Source organism: Accipiter gentilis, chromosome 17 (genome assembly GCF_929443795.1).
Source record: "Accipiter gentilis chromosome 17, bAccGen1.1, whole genome shotgun sequence".
Taxonomy (NCBI): domain Eukaryota; kingdom Metazoa; phylum Chordata; class Aves; order Accipitriformes; family Accipitridae; genus Astur; species Astur gentilis.
Window position 1 is genome coordinate 15,403,183 of NC_064896.1, and position 18,063 is coordinate 15,421,245.

Here is an 18,063-nt window from a genome sequence, read left to right on the forward strand (position 1 = left end):
ACCCACCCCCCAAACCAGCCTTTCCAGCCTTTCTTATGATTTCTCCATTTTTGCAGCATTATGCCTCAGTCATCCATGCAACAAGTTTATTTTTCTCTTCCTCACCCCCCTGTCCACAACCAAAGCACATCCCCAGGCCTGTCTTATATCCCCCAAACAAAGACTAGTTTCTTTAGGTCAGGATTTCCAGAATGTTTCACCTTCCTATACTAGATCTCTAAACCCTTTTTCTTGATTTGTTTTATAATCTTTTTACTCATTTCACAACAGAGCTGCCAAAATGTATTGAATTCTTATGAAACTGATAAAATGTATGTAATTTGCTACTATTACCTTTGAAAAATAAAATTACACATAATTCTTAGGTATCCCATGTTAAACTGCTCTGACCTTATTTGAACTCCCCCCTTTTTAACTATTCTGGGCCTCTCTTATCTCATTTTTACTCCTGGCCACTCTTGCTCTTGCTTTCTGACAACACAGATGGACGGCCTTGCACAAACTGATAACAGTGGTAATTTCTCAGCACAGTATTCAATAGTAAAAGATGTTATTTTCAGAATTCAGCAGGCATGTGTCATATTTACATGTAGACCGAAGATGAGAGGTTGAGCAGTAGCTTCATGGGAGCGTGCTGTTGTATAAGCCATTGGACTTTACAGCTTTCAGTTTGTTGACGCATTGGTTTATTGGCTCTTAGGTTTAGTAAGTAGAGTCTTTAAGAGAAAGAAAGTCTTAAGTATTTATAAGCTTTTAGTTTTTTAAGATAATTTATTCTTAAACCTTTTCTTTAGCTCGCGATTTAATTGTCATGTATGTACTATCATATGTTTTGTTATTTTTGTATTAAAATGAACAGAACAGTGTAGGCTGCTTAGTTCAAAATGAGAGCCCTGCAAAGGGTTAACCAGCAGAGAATTACAAATGAACTATCAGGAAAGTTGATTATTAATCCAGTGAGAGAGAAAATATCCTTCCAGTTAGCAAGAATTAGTACCTGAAGAGCTGATAATATTGTTCAGGCTGTCGGTGTGGAATGGCAAAGCCAGGTAAGCTACACATCTTCTCAAAGAAATAAAGTCTTTTCTTTCTGTTTTTCGTTGTAAGAGAGTTTAGTTTTAAAAAGGATCTTTGTTGATTTACTTAAACTATCAGCATATGAAACAGCATATGTTGATCCTCAGTTTCCTCAAATGAATGAAAGAAATTAATATTGTGCTTTAACTTTGGTAAGCAGATATATTTCTAAGCTATGCAATGTACGTAACTGTGAAATATCCTAACAATTCTTTACTGGTTTGTGGTTAAGTGTGAGAACTGATTAAAAAACCTGAAGAGTCCTTTGTAATTGCAAGCTAATATATTACGTAAATTTGTCTTTAGTTGTGCTTGAACATATTGTGGAGGTTTACGGAAACTTTTATGTTGCGGAGCTCTTTCTTTCAGAGTTATTAGACTACAGTTTTCACACTATGAATGATTTATTCAAGTTTGTTTTGATATTGTGAACACATTTGTGGTCATTAAAAAACTTTTTTTGTGGGGTTTAAGAAACTCTATGATCTGGGTTTAGAAGGAAATGGATGTTTGGTAAACATACCACTGTGTTTATATGGAGAAATGCAAACCAAACCATTGGATCAGTTGAGCATAATCTTCTTATAATTTTGGTAATTTTCTAAAGACTCAAAGCTCTCTCTTGGGAAAACTTTCAAATTTGCCTGTTATATTTGTGCTGCTGGTACTAATCAATAGGTATGATAAACATTTACGTTTTCAATGTAGTCTTCACTATTTTGTTTATTATTTGAGATGTGTAAAACCTTTTAAATAATGGTCTAAGACTGTAGAAAGTCTGTATACAATATTTAACAACTTTTCCCAAGTTGTCTGCTGTTACTTAGTAGCATTCTAAAAAATCCTGATTTGCTTGTAGAAGGGAATTCAGTATGTATATTATATTACTACAGTATCTGTCTTGGTAGAAAAGAGTTTACCATCTCCAGATTTTAGCCTATGTCTATGAAATAGCCTGAAAGCTACATGAAAGGGATTGTGGTGATACAAGAATGAAAATACAGATAAAAACTGAAAGTAACCCAAATCTGAAGGCTGAGCCCCTGTAGCAATTTAGTTCTACATGGTAACCTTTCATGAGCCATACGGAAAGGAAGAAACTGTTTGATTTTGAGAATGGGATTAAGATGTGGCCTAGGGCAAAGGAGAAATAGAAAGAAGGGAAGAACAGGCAGTGAGGAAAGTGAGACGGAGAAGTGGCATTTGTCTGACTGGCTTCATTGTTTTGCGTGTGACTTTGGCCTACTCGAGCAGAGAGACAGCTGGTGGCCAATTTTTCTGAAGGGCGGCTCGTCACGTTAGAGTAAATTAAAATCCTAGAATTTCCTGATGATGGAGCTATCAGGGCAACAAATAGTGGCATTTTGGAAGCTATGCTAAATATTCAGGTATAGAGAGAGGCAAATAACTTCTTGTGGCACATTTTATCTGAGTATTTTAAGGAGAATGGGCACAAAACAAATAAGCTGCTTTGCCTGAATTTGAACACCAGCATCTAGGAAATATATAAAGAGCAAGAAAACCAATGATGAAAAAATTATCACACAGGAAATTATATACGTAGAAAAAACAAGATTGTAATTAGTGGAAGAAAGTAAGAAACTGATTAGAGAAATGAAGTTTCCCAGATGTTTAAGGAAAAAATGAAAGTTGAATTAGATAAGCTCTTTTAACTAGTATTGGAGAAGAATGCTTGCTTCAGAATGGGAAAGCTAAACTTAAAATTAGAAAAAAGCTGGCAACTTGAGTTTAGCTCAACTGTTTTCCTGCACGAGTGACTCTTTGGAATGCTCTGCTTGGAACATCATCAGGAACAACTAGTGTAGTGCTGTTGGGGGGTGGGGGGAAAACAAGATGAAACTCTCTGTATGCTTATTTGGAATGATTAAGGTGATTGTATTACTTATGTGTATACTAACCCACAAATTAGACAAATTGGTTGGATTTTCTCATAGTATTTCAGGATATTTTGTATGTATATGTAGTTGACATCTGAGCTCTAGCACTGTGCTGGTTCAACTGACAGACTTTCATAACCATTTAAAAATTTATTACAAGTATTAGCTTATTGGGAGAATCCTAAATCATCAAATACTACCTGCAACTGAAGAGGAAGTCTTGAATGCCCCATCTGTAGGCCAGTGTAAATTAACTGTTATTTAATTATTATAATTTAAATCAACTGCAGTAAAAGTAATATTCTTAAATGAAAAATGGAAACAAAAGATATCAAACAGAAACTGTCTTTTGCGCTCATTCCGGTGACTTGTTTCAAATTCGAAAGTATCATAGTGTAACCCGTGGAAAAAGTCCCCCTACAAGTCAGTTCAGCATGGCTCTACAGCTGCCATGATCCTTGCTTTTTTGCCAGTTGTAGCTTCTCAGTTGTTTATTTAAAAAAAAAAAAGGAAAAAAAAAAAAAGAAAAAAAAAAGGAGGAAAAAAAGAAAAAGTTCGTCATGTCTGGAATAGATTGATAAGAACATCATCTGATTTAGTGGAACTAGTTTGACTGAGCAGGGTTTTCATGTTAAGTAAAGTTGTTGCCTTTTCTTCAACGCAGACTGTGTAGATCCCAGACTGTTTAAAGGCTTAAGGTGGAGAAGTGATGAAGTTCCAGAGGTCTCTGACTAACTAGACATACATCTGGAAACACAGCTGCAATTTAGGGGGGGCTGCTGAAGCAGTTAGCCTGCAGCAATCAAGCCATTCTTGTCACTACGTGGTCGGGACAGTAAGATGAGATGATGGGTAGGGTGGAGCATAAATATCTATACGTTGCTTGATTCTCTACTTTATAAAAACCTGGTGATAGTCAGCAAGAAGCTTGTCTACAGAAGCAGATGGTGAAAGCAAAGGTTGGGCCAGGTTATTTTTGTGCCTTGGACCACACCTTGTTTGTGATGACAGTACTGGAGAGAGAATGTGTTTCAGTTCATTAGGAGCTCAGTGAGGCTATATGGATAACACTGAAGTATTTTATAAGATTCAGTGTGAAGCTGCATAGTTCAAGGAAGCTCATGTCTTATTAGCTATGGCTAAGGTCAGTTATCTACACAATGAGGGGGAAACTCTTTCATAAACAAGTAGATAAATACGGTGCAGCTGGTGCTTAGCCATGCTTCAGGCTGTTATATTACCAAAAGAGCTCATGAACAACTCTGGCTTTTACAGTGTCCTTATGGAGCATCAGCAGCTTAGAGTGGTCGGATGTAAAATTACAAGGTTGTGTCATGAAAAAAGGATAAATCCAGGGTGAACTCGTGACTTTGCATATAGGTGTCTCTCTCTACAAGATATTAAAGAGAGAATACAGAAACATTAGAACTATCCTTCTAGAAGAAAATAAATTGTAAAATGTTAGAACTGAAAACGAATTAAACCTACCTAGTCTAAACACCTGAATAAAACAGGCCTAATGTCTTGTGGGTTTTGGTTTCAGTGCAAGCTGCTAAATGTTCCATGTTTTCAAAAATGCCAGTTAGGTACATAGGTGTTTATTAGCACTGGATCCTTGTCTGATAATGTAGAGAGGAATCTTGTAAGACTTCATTTTGCCTTTGGGACTAGCCTTTTTACTGTCTTATGGAAAATAACTGTATTTTAAACAGCTGCAAAGAGAGAAGAGCTTGAAGACTTAATTGAATCATGTGCTGCTAGGAGAAAACATTTTTTTTTTTTTCCTTTTTTTCTTCATCAGAGGTAGGAGTTACATGTGTTCCTTATTACATCCAACATATTCCAATAGTTTTTTTAAAAAGACGTACTCATGAAGCAGTGTATTTCTCAAAGACACATTACTTTATTTTCAGCTACTAAATCCTGGAGCAATCAAATGTGTCATTTTTCACCATCTGAATACAGTTCTGTGGTAGTAGTGGATGATAGTATGTAACATCCATAGAACTGTAAAATGTAATCCCCTGACTGCTTTTACTCCACAGGCTTCAGTTGTATTTTTATAGCTGCTAGAGGAGAATCTGTTGGTATTTCTTCCAAAGATAGTACAAATCAGTATTTGTGCAGTTATTAGTTATTCTGGAGCCTTTAGACCAAATGTTTTAATTGTAGTAAAAAACCACCCAAACCCAAACAAACAAAACCCACAGCAAATTTGCTCTAGCTGTATTCACCCAAGTTTGTGAAAGCCAAAGGACAGTAGATTGACTGTTGTCCCACAAATGGGTCTGTTTTACTAACCAGGCTGATGAGATTGTGATGTGCAGGTGCTCAGTGTAGGAGGCAAACAGTAGTGTTCAGAACAGAGCGGAGATTTGTCGGGGCGCTTCTGCTTAAATAGGTCAAACCAACCAAATTCCATTGCACTGGGAGAAGGCCAAAGCGGGGCACTTCAGCGGCAGCTATAATGCACAGATGCCACTACTACTCAGTGACATCCTTTGGGCCTTTCTACCTCTGGACAGGGATGGATAATGTAAACAATATATAACAGTTTGTCTGCTGTCTAGCAGTTCATGTGCATGTGCACGTTTCCTGTCATTTTACAGTGGGAGAATCATCTATTTAAACCTTAGTGAGAACTGCAGCAGGCAAATCCTGACTGTTTATGTTGATTTTTTTTTTCAAAACAGAGTTTTCAGCATGACTGTACTTGTTTAATTCCAATTTAAAGACATTTGTTCTACTTCCCTATTAACTTGGATTCAAAAAAAGCCATATGTATAAGCATAGACCCTGATTTTTGATCGAAAAATGTGAGCTAAATCACAAATGTCTTTGTTCTTCCTTTACTGTGGTAGGCTTTTAGCATTTATTGAGGTAATATATATGGTTTACTAGTGCTTATGCTGAATCTTTCTTGTCTGTGATTTTTCAATAAACTGCTTGTTCTTTGAAAGAAATATTTTTAGTATGTTGTTGATTATTCTCCCTTCTTTCTACTTTTCCCATCACTTGTAGTCCATATAACGCTATCATCATGTTACACAGTTTTGAGGGAAAATAAAGTAGCTGCTAGTGACCCCATGACAATTGTCTGGTAAAGATGATTACTAATCTAGAGTGTTGTTTAATGTAAAGGCCAAATAAAACCTTGCAGGAGAGATACATTGTTTTATTTTAAATTCCTATTGGGAAGGGAGCTGCTATGGTATAAGAAAGAGAATAATAAGCCTCTCTTGCTTGTCAGGATTCAGATCTAGGCATTCAGTGCATACTTGCCTAGGCTCCCTATTTCAACGAAAGAGCTAAGTGGTTGAACTGATGTTGAAGTCAACTAAAATAATAATTAGTAGTAGCTGTTTTTTTGTTTTTGGGGAGGGTCAGATTCTGCTTTGAGCTATACTGATATAGTTCTGAAGTTACTGTATGGACTTCATCAGGGTTATTCTCTCCTGCACCCTACAGCTGCATACATGTAATCCAGTCACTGTGTCCTCTGTCGTCTGCTATCTGCTTTTAGCTGTTTGTAGCAAGTGAAGAAAGGAAAGACTAAGAAGTGACTGCTTCATCTGCTAGTATCAATAATAATAATTTCTGCATTGTATGAGAAATGTCATTTTCCCATTTTCCTAAACCTGAGGTTTTCAGGGAATAAATTAGAAAGGAAGCTTTGTGCCAGCAAATAAATTATTGAGCCTTTTTCTGAATGTTTTTTGCACTGTCACACCATTAGCCTTTAAGGGTACAATCAACATACCTTAGGTGGTAGATGATCATAGATGTCGTAGAAACAAAATTGCCTGCACACTTTCAACAGCACAGAGGTATATGTAGGAATAATGATTTACTTTACTTCACCTGTACTAGTGAAACACAACTAATTTTTAGTTGAATTTTAATTCATCAGTAGTGATGTTCTGATTTTACTTCTGCAGCTCCAGCAGTGCAGCAACGGTTTTACTTTAAAAATGTGCCCGTATATCTGAATGTATCTTCATAAATTATTAAAACCATACAAAATGGGTTGACTGATACCAACCAAGTCTAGAGAGACTGAACCACACTGTAAGCAATTGGAAGAAAAAAATATTTATTGTTATTAAAAAATATATTGCTTTGTGAACCTGTACTGTGGTTTTTAGACCCAGACTAGGAAGTGATCCATGCTTTAGAAAATTTGTGAGCAAACACTGTGATCCTGCAATATGATACACTATGTCAGTTACTGTAGTCCTCATTAGTAACAAATAGCTTAGTGAATTCCCTCCATGTTATGTATATGTCTGTCTGTCTAAACAACATATAGTTATATGCAGGTTATAGATCTTTTTATCTGCATATTTCTGTATGTGTGTGTATAAGCATACACACAAATGCATAAGTACATGCATACAAGTCCATTTTGTCTTTTATTTATATGTATTACTGCATATGCAAATATGTACATGTATTTGCATATATATGTATATGTGAACGTACACATGCATCTGTCTAATGGTCATTTATGTACATATGCATAGTAATGCCCTGTGTAATTTTCATATTAATATTAGGCACAAAACTTCACACTTCCTTATATATATTGTCTGTCTCATCATTCTACTTTCAGAGATGATGTAGAATCTAGAGGAGTAATACAGTCTCAGCAAAAATATTGAGAATTAGTTGATAAAATCAAGTAGATTAGAATGCTTATGAATCTTCCAGGCTATTGTTAGCAGTTTTACTTAGGAAATGCATGGGTCAGTTCAGGATTTCTAATATAAAACAGGTAGAGAATTGGACATTGTACGTGTTTACTTATTACCTAAGATATTTATAAAATTGCTTTTAGAGATTATAGAGATCATATCCATGTTCTTTGCCAACTTGGGTTTTTTTACAAGGGCTTCAAGGGAAAAGGCATAAGAAAATCAGTTTCCTGGCAATATCTGTAGTAGTACCATGCTCATGATCGTGATAAATCTCACCATGAAGGGCTGGTATCCCCTAATTTATGTGGTAGTCTGGAACGTAATTCCTTTTCTCATTGTTTCTTCTCCTGTGGAATACCGTAATCTTTTAACGTGCTGTTATATTGTGAAAACAGAAAATGAACCTTATCAAAATAGCTTTCAGATGCTTAATTAGATTATTTTTTTTTAAATGCTAGAAAGTAGATATTTTTTTTTTTGTAGCTTTTATCTATAAATATTTCCTACAAGAGTAAGCAAGTATTAATTCTGTTTTCTAGTATTAATGCTACTTAGCCAATCAAACCTCTTTATTTAGGAGTGTTTATCACTTTTTTTCAAATAAAAGATAATAAAGTACACATACTCTACAGCTTGAACATATATAAAAGGTTTTCTTACACCCCTGAAGTCAGTGGACAGGTGATCAACCCCAAAGTCACTTCTTTTTGTTTATACTCCGAGTGACCTTTTTGTGGAAATATATTTGTTCATACATTTTTAAAAGTCTTATAGCAGATGGCCCTTAAATAACCTCTATCAGCCCATAGTCACACAGAGAAGTATAGTTGAAAATTTAGAGAAATGTAACCCTTTGTTACACAATAATTTTATATTAGTGTTTAGAAGAATATTTGCAGGTTGGAAATCATGTATTAAAAAGTGTGATAGCATGTTATGTTGTACATCAGCTATTGATGAGTATAAGACAATATAGAAATATAGAATGAAGAATCTAAACATATACATTTCATTCTCAGGAAATTTTATCTGTATTGGAGAAGATGATCTAAGAGTGTGGATAACTGAGTGAGAATCACATTAGCCATTGATTACACCGTTTACCTTATAGAGGCAGATTTTGCGGCAAACTTACCAAATGCTGTCCTATTGATGTAACACATTTCACTCTCACCAGCTAATTAAGCTGAAAGTTTTACCTCACAGTATATATACTTATTAATACTGTCTCATATACAGAGACTAAGAATTAAACCATATTTTATTATGGAGCCCTAAACCAGAACTCTCCTTTTATTCTGATCAGTATATTCTGGTCTTTTTTCCTTCTCATTCTTTTCTTGCTACTCTAGGCAAGCAATAAACTAAAGGGTATGGCTTTTTTTTTTCCCACTGTAGTTGTTGCTATAAAAAATTTCCTTACCTTAATACATCAATATTTTTAATAACATTACCATTGATGGCTTTACCTTATTTTACTTACAATTTAAATTTTTTTTGCATACAATGTAAGATAGTAGTGGTTCTCATTGTATGGAGTTCCAGAGGTTTTGTTTTCAATTTGCGTTTTATGAAAGGTTACACGATAAAAAACTCAGCAGGCCAAAAGTCTTATTTACTTATAAGATAGGTGAGGCATTTGATGCAGTTTTCATATATATTTACAACAATATATTATGATCCTGCTCTGAATGAAGGGACTAGATAGTATCTATCTTGAGGAATTTCTGGGATTCATGTGTGATTGGTAAAGATTTGCTATTGGCCTGAGAGCATTAACCCATCTTATTGAACCACTGAACACTTGTATATTTGTGTTCAGTAATGACCTGAGAATGATGGACTGGTAATAAGGGGACAAAAAAGGGTGCTTGTATTCCATTTCAGTTTCAAGAGCTTTATTCCCACCTAGCAACTTTTTGCAATCAGTTCAGTTACCTACTCATATATGTAGTCATTTACTCTTTCTACTAGGTGATTGTGGGCTCACTGGTAATGGTTTACCAGCTTTACCATTTTAGCTTCCGGATATTCTTTTTTTCTTATACTGTGGTACTACTTCATACTGCTGACATAGCTGAAGGCCCAAGTCTTTCTCTCTAGTCCATGGAGTGGTGCTACTTTAATTTTGAGAAACCTCATAAAGACCATTAAGCTCCATACAGGAATCTGCACTTATGCATTACATATACATACATCAGATTACAAGGTCAGGCATGTAATTTTCATAGTTTAATATTGGATCAAGGTTTTTAATACGTTGGTTTGTTGCCTTATAGCCTTTTGAAAGTGCCAATTTTTCTCTCCACTCTGTAACAAACACGGTGTAGTTATCTGACCTTCGTTATCCCATTGTTACAGTTTATAGGTTGATAACCATTCTATGAGCTATGAAGTGTGGGCCTGCCCCTGCTGCATTCCCTGAAATAAAGAGAAAAAGAAAAACAAGAAAGGAAAAAAGAAACCCCTCTCCACTAACCATTAAATTGTAGGGTGATCTAGAGATAAAAGCAGAATCTCTTTTTTGCTTTTCAAATATTTGCCTGGCCTTCAAAAGGTATTTGCCTTTTGTGTTTACATTGGATTTATTTTTTTGGCCTACATGCAGAAAAAGAATGATACATTAAAGAATAATGGACAATAGAGAGGAAAATGCTCTCAGCTTTCACATCTAGCCTGTATTTCCTACTTTAGGTTTATTTTTTTTTAATCTTGTCTACTTTTATTTAAATAGAAACTGCTGAGTATTGTAAAAGGTTGTAAATGTGAAAGTATCAGATGAAGTACAGTACAAGAAGATTATCTACAGGTTGGCAGGCAGTAGTGAGAGTTGGCAAAGCGCCATGTTCTACTACGAACCTTTGGGACCTCAAGTTATTCCTGTGTGTGGCAAAACAATGTAAGGCTTCAAAAGCCAGTGTTCTGTCATTTGCAGAATTGCTTTTTGCTGTTCTTGTAAGAGGCAGGTGAGGTTTGCATCTGTAAAGTTGTATAAATCTTCACCAAGGCAAAAGGAAAGAGGCTTTGGTTGAAAGCTGAGGTCTGTGTCATATCATCTTCAGTTCTTTCCTTCTGGACGGCATTAGGGCTTCCTTGGAACCTGCATTGTCCCTAGATTTGTTTTTATTGAAAGAGCAGGCTTTCAGCAAGTTTGTATAAAATGTAATTTGATATAAAAGGTCATATTCAAGGGAAGAACCACTTTGGGACAATAACGTGTCCCAAGGTTATCTATCTTCTCTGTTGCTCAGGTTGGTCCCTTTGTCATGTTACATACTACTGTCACATCATCGAAAGCTTGGGAATTTTTAGAGTGGAGTCATGAGATGGAGATGTTTCCCAAATCTGCTTACTGTAATAATCAACATTTTTTGATGCCACTAACTTGAAAACAAACACAACCCAATGATGTAATTGAAGTATCTTGATTAACGTGCTTTAAGAACACGTGCATTTATAATACATAGGAATATATTTCACCACATGTATGTCATAAAGCTCTTAGTATGTTACAGTTTATGAAAATTACAGTCAGTTAATGTGTCAGCTCCCCACTGTGTGCTTTGTAGGATACTGAATGGGTGTTACATGATTTATTTGCTGGATTTTGCAGGTTTTCTGTAGCGTGTCAAATGCCTTGCTGATTGCTTGGTGAAGCCTAGAGCATGAGCTCCTTCCTGCAATGTTTACTTAAGTCAATCTATATTTCCTTAAAAGTATGACAGTCCTAAAATCAGATCACCTCCTCAAAAATTTCATAAAAACCTGGATACTTTTTAGTGAGAATATTGTTTGTAATTTAGATGTACGTTTGTGTGACAATCGTAATTTACTTCATAGTACTTAGAATAACAGGGACTGGATTGTTAATGAAACAATTGTATTACAATGTTGCTAGAGTAATAATAATGCTGCAAATAACTTATATACTTACCTGGGATTGTGGCAGGGGGGGACGGGACATGACGGAAATTACTTAATTCGCATTTATTGACACTGTCCATAATATATTTTGAAGGATTCTCTCTCCTTTTACCACTTTCATTCTTACGTATTTCCTTGACCTTCTCATGTCTTCTCATTATTTCATTAACAGAGAGAACTAATAGGCTATACTGATAAAGGTGAAATGTTGTTTTCCACCTACAGACTTAGGAAGTGGGAATACTCAGTTAGGTTTTAAGTTCTCTTTATTTGTTATCTTTCTGGTGATTTTTTTCATGCTGTCTTTTAGGATTACAGTGGAGCATTTCTGTTTAAATGTTTGCATCCATGTCCTACAGTACAAGCAGACTTGAAGATTAGTTAGAAGGTGTAGAAATACCTGTCTTCAAAAAGTGTAAAATCCTGAAGACAACTGATGACTGGAGATAGAAACTGTAGGAGTCTCAAGATGGCAAGCCATTTGAGCAAGGCTTAGTTCTCTATGGTGTTCCACTATACTGCCACTATATAGTATGTTATGTCAGGAAAATATGGTTTAAATTGGGTAGGTAAATTTCTGTGTGACTTTAAGAGCATCTAACACTAGCTTGTATAGCAATTGGATTTAGTAGGCAAAGAAATCAAAGGGAGTTTAGAAAAAGAGAAATTATGTGAGTTGATGATTTAAGAATTGAGGCTCTTGTCTGATTCTAATAAAGGTTTCTGATGTCATCTTTCTGTAACTATAGTGTACATTACTGAAATAATTTGTATGCTTCTGTGCTTGTGTGTACTATCTTGAATGAGGTATATGTTTATAATTTCTGGCTTTCAGATTTAAATCTGTGAACACAGCAAGAGCTCAATGAGTTCTGGCAATAATAGTCCTATAATGCGGACATTCTGAGAACTTCCTTGCAAATGGAGGGAGTCATTCATCTAACAAAAGTGGTAGACTTGCCACAGTTGCAAAGAATCATTTCTGCAAAGGTCATGCAGAGTAGATTAGACCATAATCAAAATAGTTTTGGAACAGCTTGGGATTTTGAGAGAGGTAGTTAAGAAGGAGCTTTGAGGGTGGGTGTTTTGAGATGTATGTTTCAGATCTACCACTTTGTCTTTGATTTATATCTCATGTGCACTAAAACCATGCATATTGTGAATTATGGGCTTTAATTCCCTGTCTGGTTTCTACTGATACCGTATATCAGGAGAGTGAAACTCAAAAAATTTTCATGTCCTCCAGATAATTATTGATGGAGTTATAACACTTGTTTTCTTTCTCTTCCTTTTCCCCATTTTGTGTGTAATTATGTACACAAAGTAGGAGTGGTAGCAATTTCTAGAATTACTTTTGAACAAACATTTATGTTTTAAACTTTGTTTTCTCTAATTTACAATTTCTCCAGACTCTCTTCTTCATTTGAAATTTGCCTTTCTTGCCTTTCTTATAAATCCATATTTATTTTGTGTTGGTTTATTTGGAGATATTAGAGCATCGTGGGTGGTGTTTATGGAGGTATCCTATAAAGTGTTTCTTGTATGCAGAGTGAAATGGTAATTTTTATTCTGTCTTGTATTTTCCCTTGTTTTATATATATTTGGTTACAGTTGTCTTTCTTTGTGGAAGGTGAATCACTGGTTTTCACAAGCAGGCTGGATTGGCACACTGCTGGGGCACCTCCGGGGAGCTCTGTGGTTCTGAAGGGAACGATACAATCTGATAACATATTTGTATCTTTCTAGCTCAAAACTTGAATATTTGAAATACTAAGTTTACAGCTGGTCATTTTTATAACATTTCTGGCAATTATGGAGGAGGTCCTCCCAAAATCTTTTCGTAGTGTATTACCACGCAGAAGTAATTTCTCTGCAACCGTTCTGTTGGTTTCACATGATAGCTTTCTGGTAGGTGCTGGGCAGATACTTGGTCTGTCAGGCACGTTAATCTGCCTTTCACTGGTCTAAGCTGAAGCCGGTCTCTGCGCTTGTGTCAAAGTGCCAGCTTCCCTCCTTCCCTCCCCACATTCTGTGCCCCCAAACCAGTGCCTGGTAAAGCCACCTAGAAGAGCCCCAGGCATTTATTGACCCTGTTACTATTCAGAAGGAGGAGTGCGAGTGGGTCTGTAGCCTCAGCCCCTCCTTAAAAAGTCTGGTTGGTGTCAAGGCTGTTAGAGCTGGCTGTGTCTGCAGTGGGTGCGCTGCAGGAACCTTGGGGATATTTGTGGACCCATTCCTATTGGTGATCCAGGTCTGCCTAGTAAAGCTGCACCTTAAAATACCTTGAGTGAAATCCTGATTCTGCTGAAGTCACTGGGCACTTAGGCATTAATTTTATTCCAGCAAGGATTTCACCAGTATTTTTATTTTGCAGCTGTAGTGGGGGTGGGGGGAACCCTGAACCAAGATGAATGTGACTTCACATTGTGAAATACATTCACTGCTAGTTTCATCCTTGCCTTCCTCCCATCTGAATAACTGTAAATGATGTTCTCTGTTAATAAGTGTGTACTTTGTCTAAATTGCATTTATTTTTCTTTTGACATACATACCATTTTACTATTAATCATCCCCTTCTGCTCTTTACTGTACAAAGACACTCTTGTGCTGATTGAACATATCTAATCTTCGGTGTGTTGTATTTTAGTTCTATTGTTGCTTTCTCATTTCTTTATGGAAACCCTTTCTTTATTGACTCTTAAATCATGGGTTAAGCCCTTATTGAAAACATGTTCTGTATGTACTTCTTGCTAGAGAAAAAAGTTCTTTTGAGGTTATAGGCTAGGCTTACACAAATATTTCACTATACAGTAAAAATTCAGAGGTCTCCTATATGTTATCTAAACCTAGAAATATACCCAATTACTCAGCAGCACATCATAAAAGAGATGCATACTATGTTCATGTCTGTCAGTGCCTTAAGTCATCACTCTACAGCCTTTTTTAAATTCTCTTTTTATTGAAACCAAGAAACAAAACAAAGACAAAAAAAAGCAAAACCAACATCAATTAGATGTCAACATGACATCAAACAGCATAATATATCATAAAAATAAATGTATGATCTGGTGACTCAATGATTTCTGTCCGTATGGCATTTACAGAGAAGTAAAGGAAAGGCAAATAGCTACACATCTGTATCGAGAAAAATATCCAATATAAAATTGGCCATAGTGACAGCACTAGAAAGCTCTCAGCTGAGATTATCTGGAAATAAATAACATGCAGAAGGGGAAGTGAGGTTCTGACAGTCTCACTCTTATATGTATTTAGAGTTTTGTGCACTGAGTATTGTGCAGGTATATATGTTTGTATAAAAATTCCTTTAAGGCTGGAGATATTCTACTTGCTGGTGATAGGTCCAGGTTTATAGATGGGTGTGTAGCACAACTACATGCAGAGTGATGCAAAAGTGCAATTAGGGAAAAAAAAAATCTTTGGAAATAAATATGGCTATCTGTTGAAACTATTAAAATGAGTACTGACTCCAAGCCTATTTCTATATTTGCTGAAAAACATATGAAAAAGCCTCTTTGTATAAGTGCTAAGCACATAAAAAACACTAAGAATCAGTTAAGCCTCTAAAATAATAATCTGGGAATTCCATTCATTATTATAGTAAAGGGCATCATAACTTTATGGTAAGTAGGGAAAGGTGGGAGAGAGGTGAGACTGTGGGCGTGGGAACTAGAGAAACAAAACCCAGAAAGATCCAGAATCAAACACAGCCTCTGTTATTTGAATTTGTTGTTCATTTTCAATGGAGTGGTAACTGCAACAGCTCAGCCTGAACTGCCTGGCTCAACACTTTCCTTTCTAAGGAACTTGGATGTGTTTCACACCTTACATCTGGACAACAGGGTACAGGGGAAAAAACCCACAAGGATAGATCACATGTTCTCTTTGCATACTTAGGACTTGAATCGTGTATATAATAAATGTATGAACACACAAAGAAACACACATATATCTAGATACATACATTTATATATCTACACATACACAAGGTTCATGTGTGTATAAATCCAGCTCCACACGGGATTTCTTCTTTTCTTGCTGTTAGGCTCAGTTCACAGACCTATCTCCTGTCTCTTCAGGGTACAAGAAGTTCCCTTCTGGAATTTTGTTCCTTTTCCCTCCCCAAGTTGTCTTTCTATACAGCGATATCTGAGATCTCTTTTTGTTAATCTTATTACAAGTACGGCTATAGGCCTCAAAGGAGGTGATAAGTAACCCATTGGACCTGGGAAATGGTACTTTCTGTGAGAGCAGGGAATAAGTAATGAACTCCTTATCTTTTCGTTTAGATCAGCGATAACTTCAGTGAGACCACTTCGTCAATATGTACATCTTACTATACGGCCATGTCTCATCAAAGTAGTAACAAAATGCATTCTTCCCAGTATGTGCAACTGGCTATTATGGATGGCAGAAAAGAGTGTAGCACAGAGCCTGTGGGGAGAAGCAGCTCCTGAGGGTAAAACAGCAGTACGTTGGAACCTCAAAGGAAATTTAAGAAGGGATGGAGTGAGTGTATGCGTGTATGCATTTAAGTCTGAAGCCAGAAAACTATGAGGGCTATGTGGAACATTTCCTGGAGCTTACCACTAATAAACGTGGCAGGATTGTCAGCCCTGCAGTGTCCATACCTTCCTTCTGGGCCCGTGCCAGTGCCCCTGCAATCGTTGGACAGTGCATCCGAACCGAAGGGTAGGAGCTTTTCACTGTCTCCTCCTGCACATATTTTAGCACTCTCCCAGCTCCATGTTCTCTCCAGCTGAGGAAGGACTTTTCAGTATCCCGGTGCAGTGCCTGCCCCCAGTTCTTTGGATGTCACAGTGCAGAGGACCAGGGGAACTCCATTTCTGCCATTCTCTTTTGTCCTTATTGCTTCAGGCTGTGAAAGCCTAGGAGTGAAAACTAACTTAATAATTTGGTTTATTCATACAGTCATTTATTTTGGGTGAACTAACAGTAAACCACCAACTGTCATATCCCACAGTTTATTAAAATGGCATATACAGAACACAATTGCAAATAACAACCAGTTCCTTTGTTTCCCTGATCTGTAATGCTTTCATTGTAAAATATTTCTTATTTTTGAAAATTGGGCTCATCCCATTCTCAAACAAAGAAAATCTCCTCTGCCACCAAAACACTTTGCATATTATAGGCCACATCCCAAAACCTTTGCAGTCAGCTGGTGTCTCTTCATTTACTTCATTTGAACATAGATCAGTCCCTCTCTGTATTCAGCACAACTGAAATGCAGCCTTTTCTGAAGCAGGTTGGCCGAAATGATGCTCTAGGCATTATTCCAGTGGAATGTACAGCAGCAGCACCGTGACCTGTAGGGACAGACATGACCTGGAGGACAGACAGGACTTCAAACTTTAACACTTCCTTCCAAACTACCCCAAAATTTCATTAGCGTGAAAGCATCTCTCTTGGAAGCATAAAAGATTTCATGCTGTTGCTCAGGCAGGACTTTTAAACCTAATACTTATATAAGTAAACTAGTTTTTCCCATTGACTTACGATGCCACACTAGCAAGCTTATTGGTTATACTTTGGGTCTGTGAACCAGGCAGTTGCTAGAGATGGGCTGGCAGGCTAATATAGACTAAGGTAACATCAGCAGCAAGATGGGTTTTGGGTTTGACTGCTGCCTTAAGGGAAATTCCTGAAAATGTTTCTTTTATATATTTACTGCAAGTCACAGTAGTCAGTTTTTTGCGTGTTTGGCTATCAATGCGATATTTCTGCATTTCACTCTGTTTCGTATTTTTGTGCAATAAGATGAAGTATTGTGTTGCTGACAATAGTTAAATAAAAGCCTGGGTGGCATTTTGCGATGAACAGGAGAAGAATTTTTTTCAGTTCAAGTTAGCATGAGACAAGAACGTGAGTCCCTACTCTTTCAAGGAATTTAGAAAGTTGGCAGTGATGTGGTTGTAGTAGTATGCCACAGTTACCTTTTGACAGCTTAATTAGCATTATGCAAATATTTTCTGTGAATTTTTGAACAAGCTGTATTTGAGGTGAAAAATCTTCCAGCACAGACGGGAAAACTTTGTACAAAATGTAGCTTTAACAGCACTTTGTCTCCAAACTTCTGAAGCTAATTGTCTTTTTATTTTGCTTCATAAACATATACATTTCACATAAAATCTGTAATAAGAGAGAACTTGTGGCAAATACTGTGACCTTCAGTAAACTGTGGAAAGATACCTCTTCTAATCAAAGGCAAAAGCCATGATCTTCCTTGTTGTAACTGACTGTTGACACAAGAAAGGCCAGGCAGATTGACATCCATCTCTATAGAAACCATTAACCAATGCCGGATAAATCCACAGCACTGAATCCATATGCATGCTTGCTTTTATTATTCCTGACCTATTGGCAAACTTCTGCATTTTGTGGGCTTTGTTTTAAAGGACGCTTTAAATTGCAGATAGTTATTATGT

The 18,063-nt window shown here is 36.5% G+C and overlaps 1 protein-coding gene across 7 annotated transcripts in view; it reads left to right on the forward strand.

Moving 5' to 3' along the window:
- Positions 1-18,063, forward strand: part of SOX6 (SRY-box transcription factor 6) — a 381,650-nt gene that overhangs the window by 110,463 nt on the left and 253,124 nt on the right. For 5 of the 7 annotated variants that reach the window (XM_049819846.1, XM_049819848.1, XM_049819847.1 and 2 more), the window contains exon 1: positions 510-1,049. The exons of the other annotated variants lie outside the window; for them this stretch is intronic. The gene's annotated coding sequence lies outside the window, so the exon portion shown is untranslated. Of the gene's footprint in view, positions 1-509; positions 1,050-18,063 lie in introns of those variants that run through there. 7 annotated transcript variants of the gene reach the window in all.